This window comes from Hordeum vulgare, chromosome 4H (assembly GCF_904849725.1).
Source record: "Hordeum vulgare subsp. vulgare chromosome 4H, MorexV3_pseudomolecules_assembly, whole genome shotgun sequence".
In the NCBI taxonomy this organism is placed as follows: domain Eukaryota; kingdom Viridiplantae; phylum Streptophyta; class Magnoliopsida; order Poales; family Poaceae; genus Hordeum; species Hordeum vulgare.
The window spans coordinates 313,152,501-313,158,857 of record NC_058521.1 but is presented as its reverse complement, the minus strand read 5'-3'; positions in this window follow the sequence as shown (position 1 = coordinate 313,158,857).

Genomic DNA, 6,357 nt, shown 5'->3' with positions numbered 1-6,357 from the left:
CAGCGTATTGTCCACTTAGATCTTAAGCCTACAAATATATTGTTGGATGATAAAATGATCCCGAAAATTCCCGATTTTGGTCTCCCAAGGCGCTTCATTGATGATGGTAGCACTGATGATGGAAGTGCATGCACAGATGACAGGTTCACCGTTTCAGCGGTAACAGTTACAAACGGTACACCACTAGGGTGGAGGCGGAAGTTAGATACGCACGCTATCTAGCGGGAGAGAGGAGGGAGCGTTGGAGGAACCGGATGAAGACCAGTTTCATCACGATTATGCTCATCGTGATGACCGCAACTCTCTTCTATGTGATGGTAGTTTAGATGATCGATATCGACTTGTAATGTGAAGACAAACTCTCTACTCGCGGTCTCGAGACTTGTAATGTTCTAACTTTGTTCGGTATTTTAAATTCGGAGACTAATATGATGAATTGTATTCGGAAATTAATCTTCTATTGTATTCGATAAATCTGTTGTTTATATGTTGTGCTCTCTATATTCTGTGCAGTAATATGTTTTGTAACCTGTGTAAATATAAAAAAAGAAAGGGAAAAATAATACCTAATATTCATACTAGTGGCGCATCACTCAACACTTTAGTGGCGCACTTCAAAAAGCACAGTAGTGGCGCATTGTCAACTAGTGCGCCATTAGTAAGCCAGATACTAATGGCGCACCATGAGCTATACTAATGGCACACTGGGAGGCATACTAATGGCGCACCATGGGCTATACTAATGGCGCACCGCCTGGTGCGCCATTACTATACCATATACTAATGGCGCACCTGTGGTGCGCCATTAGTAAAAAATTCTAATGGCGTGATTCTAGTGGCGCCCCTGTAGTGCGCCACTAGCAGGCCTTTTCCTAGTAGTGAGCTATAGTTCCTTATGTTACACATAATGATTTTGATGAATATAATATGCACGTGCTTGCTGCTCCTACTTGCAATTATTATGAGAGAGGAACTACATCTCCACCTCTCTATGTTTCCAATACGATAAAATTCCAAGAAACTGATTAGGCTATGTATTGGCCTTTACTTGATGTGCATAAATTGTTCTTTTATGACATGCCAATGCATAGGAAGACAGTTAGACTTCTTCATTGCATGATATATGTTACCTTGTGCTCACTACTAAATTTTAAATCATTGCTAATTAAAATTGGCTTTGATATACCTTGGGATCTGGGCGGATCCATTACTTGAGCACTTTATGCATAACTTAATGGCTTTAAAGAAAGCGCTGCCTGGGAGACAATCCGGAAGTTTTAGAGAGTCATTTATTTCTGTTGAGTGCTTTTATTTAGTTCAAAAACAAAAAAAATATAGAGGGGAACTTAAAACTTTTTCAAAAAAGAGAAGTGATTGAAAGGTGATGCATTGTGGAAGTGAGGGTCGACCTTGAACACCTGTGTTCATGCTCATGGAAACAATGTAGAATTTTTCATGGAAGTTTCTCACAAAAATAATTATCCCCTTGTAAAATTCCTTTGCGTTTTTAAAAATAATGTGCCAAGCAAAGCCTTTACGATTAGTTTGGGTGATAGTTGTTTGATCACGCTGAGAAAAGACAGAAACTTTCTGCTCACGAAATTAATTTTCATTTTTATTCTGGAAGATCTTTTGAGTTGATTCTTTTTGCTTCTGATTGATATGCAAATTTTCCAGCCGGCTGTAATTGTTCAGATTTTTTGAGATATTAGAGGTATACGGAATATACAGATTTCTACAGACTGTTCTATTTTGATAGATTCTGTTTTCTATGCATTGTTCTCTTATTTTGATGAATCTATGGGTAGTATCGGTGGGTATGAACCATGGTGAAGTTGGATTACAGTAGATATAATTCTAATATGAATTTAGAATGAGTTCACAACAGTACTTGAAGTGGTGATTTATTTTATTATACTAACGGATCTCACGAAGTTTTGTTGAGTTTTCTGTGATTGAAGTTTTGAAGTTTTGGGTGAGAGCACGAGGGATGAAGGAATAAGGAGAGGCAAGAGCCTAAGCTTGGGGATTCCCGAGGCACCCAAGGTAATATTCAAGGAAGACTCAAGCGTCTAAGCATGGGGATGCCCAGAAGGCATCCCCTCTTTCGTCTACAATCTATCGGTAATTTTACTCGGAGCTATATTTTAATTCGTCACATGATATGTGCAAATGCTTGGAGCGTCTTTTGTGTTTATTTTTCCTTTTTCTTTTATGCACCATGCTGGTATGAGATAGTCCTTGGTTGGCTTTATAGAATGCTTCTTGTGCTTCACTTATATCTTTCGAAGTTTGGATTGCCTGTTTCCCTACACATAGAAAATCGCCATTTGTAGAATGCTCTTTTGCTTCACTTATATTTGTTAGAGCCGGGCATATATTTTGTAGAAAGAATTGAACTCTCATGCTTCACTTATACCTATTTAGATAGTTAACAGGAGTTGGTCATTCACATGGTTAGTCATAAAATCCTACATAAACTTGTAGATCACTGAATATGATATGTTTGATTCCTTGCAACAGTTTTGCGACATGAATATGTGATATTAGAGTCATGCTAGTGAGTAGTTGTGTTTTTTTAGAAATACTTGTGCTAAGGTTTGTGATTCCCGTAGCATGCACATATGGTGAACCGTTATGTGATGAAGTCGGAGCATGATTTATTTATTGATTGTCATCCTTTGTGTGGAGGTCGGGATCGCGCGATGGTTAACTCCTACCAACCTTTCCCCTAGGAGCATGCGTGTATCACCTTGTTTCGATGACTAATAGACTTTTGCAATAAGTATGTGAGTTCTTTATGACTAATGTTGAGTCCATGGATTATATGCACTCTCACCCTTCCACCATTGCTAGCCTCTCTAGTACCGCGCAATTTTCGCCGATGCATTACACCCACCATATAGCCTCCCTCAAAACAGCCACCATACCTACCTATTATGGCATTTTCATAGCCATTTCGAGATATATTGCCATGCAACTACCACCGTTCCGTGTCATGACATGTGCTACCACTTCCATATTGCCATTGCATGATCGTAAGATAGCTAGCATGATGTTTCCATGGCTTGTCCATTTTTTGATGTCATTGCTATGCTAGATCATTGTCACGGTACACTACCGAAGGCATTTCATATAGAGTCATAATTGCTCTAAGTATTGAGTTATAAGTGTGATGATCATTATTAATAGAGCATTGTCCCATGTGAGGAAATAAAAGAGGCCAGCGAAGTCCATTTATAAAAAAGAGGCCAAAGATGCCCACAAAAATAAAATAATAAAAATAAAAAAAAGAGGCCAAAGAGCCCATGAAAAAAATTGAGAGAAAAGAGAGAAGGCGCAATTGCTACTATTCTCTTTCCACACTTGTGCTTAAAATAGCACTATGATCTTCATGACAGAGAGTCTCCTATGTTGTCACTTCCATATACTAGTGGGAAATTTTCATTATATAACTTGGCTTGTACATTCCAATGATGGGCTTCCTCAAAATTGCCCTAGGTCTTCGTGAGCAAGCAAGTTGGGTGCACACCCACTAGTTTCATTTGTGAGCTTTCATACACTTATGAGCTCTAGTGCATCCGTTGCATGGCAATCCCTACTCACTCACATTGATATCTATTGATGGGCATCTCCATAGCCCGTTGATACACCTAGTTGATGTGAGACTATCTCCTCCTTTTTGTCTTCTCCGCAACCACCATATTCTATTCCACCTATAATGCTATATCCATGGCTCACGCTCATGTATTGCGTGAAAGTTGAAAAGGTTTGAGAACACTAAAGTAGGAAACAATTGCTTGGCTAAAACCGGGGTTGTGCATGATTTAAATACGTTGTGTGGGGAAGATGGAGCATAGCCAGACTATATGATTTTGTAGGGATAACTTTCTTTGGCCATGATATTTGGAGAAGACATGATTGCTTTGTTAGTATGCTTGAAATATTATTGTCTTTATGTCAAATGATAGACTATTGCTTCGAATAACTCGTGTTTTAGTATTCATGCCATGACTAGATTATATGATCAAGATTATGCTAGGTAGCATTCCACATCAAAAATTATCTTTTTTATCATTTACCTACTCGAGGACGAGGAGGAATTAAGCTTGGAGATGTTGATACGTCTCCGTCGTATCTATAATTTTTTATTGTTTCATGCCAATATTCTACAACTTTCATATACTTTTGGCAACTATTTATACTATTTTTGGGACTAACATATTGATCCAGTGCCCAGTGCCAGTTCCTGTTTGTTGCATGTTTTTTTTCGCAGAATATCCATACCAAACGAAGTCCAAACGTAATAAAAACTTACGAGGATTTTTTTCGAATATTTATGATTTTTGGGAAGAAGAATAAACGTGAGGCGATGCACGGAGGGACCACAAGCCCTGTAGCCGCCATCAGGAGGTACGGTGGAGGCTGGCAGGTTTGTGGCTACTCCTTAAGGCGGTTGGATCCCTTCTTTCGGCGCAATAAATATAATATCTGGAAGAAAATCGTGTTAACATTTCAGCCCAATCGGAGTTACGGATCTCCGGCAATATAAGAAACAGTGAAACGCAAAATCTGGGAGCGCAGAAACAGAAGGAATCAGAGAGAGAGATCCAATCTCGGAGGGGCTCTCACCCCTCCGCCGCCATGGAGACCATGGACAAGAGGGGAAACCCTTCTCCCATCTAGGGAGGAGGTCAAGGAAGAAGAAGAAGGAGGGGGGCTCACTCCCCCTCTCTCCCGGCGGCGTCGGAACGCCGCCCGGGACATCATCGTGTGACGGCGATCTACACCAACACCTTCGTCATCTTCACCAACATCTCCATCATCTTCCTCCATCTATATTCAGCAGTTCACTCTCCCGCAACCCGCTGTACCCTCTACTTGAATATGGTGCTTTATGCTACATATTATTATCCAATTATATGTTGCTATCCTATGATGTTTGAGTAGATAATCGTTGTCCTATCGGTGATTGATGAATTGCTATGGTTGGTTTAATTTGCTTGTGGTTATGTTGCTGTCCTTTGGTGCCCATCATATGATAGCGCGCGTGGATCACACCATAGGGTAAGTTGTATGTTGATAGGACTATGTATTGGCAGGCTACAGTGACAGAAGCTTCAAACCTGGCATAGAAATTGATGCATATGGGATTGAAGGGGGACCAATATATCTTATTGCTATGGTTGGGTTTTACCTTAATGAACGTTAGTAGTTGCGGACGCTTGCTAATAGTTCCAATCATAAGTGCATAGAATTCCAAGTAAGGTATGACATGCTAGCAGAGGCCTCTCCCACATGATACTTGCTATTGATCTAGTAACGTAGTCAATTGCTTAGGGACAATTCCGCAACTCCTACCACGACTTTTCCACACTCGTTAGACACTCGTATTTGTTCCTTTCTCTAACCAGCCCCTCGTTTTATTTACGTGTTCTTTACTTTCTTGCAAGCCTATCATATCCCTCCTTCGAAGTACTTCTAGTTTCATACTTGTTCTTGGTAAAGCGAACGTAAAGTGTGCGTAGAGTTGTATCGGTGGTCGATAGAACTTGAAGGAATATTTGTCCTACCTTTAGCTCCTCGTTGGGTTCGACACTCTTACTTATCGTGAAAGCCTTAAATTGATCCCCTATACTTGTGAGTTATCAGTGAGATAGCGCACACGAGGCCACATATTCACCAAAGCAATACACCACTATGGATCCACTCTCGTCTCCCTACGAGAAGGCCTTGCATAGCACTCACACTTATTTCGCATGTTTTAGAGTGTCCATTTAAGTGTCTATGTACCACGTAATGTTTCCATGTAGTCCATATCCGAGGACGCCGCTATTCGAACAGATTGATTCACCCTGCAGGGGTATACTTCTACACACATGCTCTCACCACTTAGCACCATATGCACGTCATGCATCTCGGCAACCTTCAAGAGGAAGCACTGGCGTGGGTGTCGGCCACGACCGTTAACCACACAAGACCCTAGTCAAGGTTTATCGCCTATCTGACAGTAACCCGCAAGGAAGTCCGGCCGAGGTTTCCTCTACGGCCCCAAACGATGTGCGCAGGGTTCCCAAGCCCACCATCCGGGTGCCACTTGGTACACCGTGCCACTGTGTATCTACCGCAGAGAAGCCTACCCCGTCGGGCAGAGCTAAACACGGCCGCCAACACTTTTCCTACAAACACCACAAACTAGTTGCAACTCCTGGACAGAGATCTAGGCGATTAATAAGCCAAGAGGTTCAATTAAGTATCTGTGTATCTGTGGTAGTATCTTGACTTGGGTAACATACACAGAACTCAGTTCTTAAGGACGGGCTCGATGAGACAACCCACCATGTACTCCTACATGGC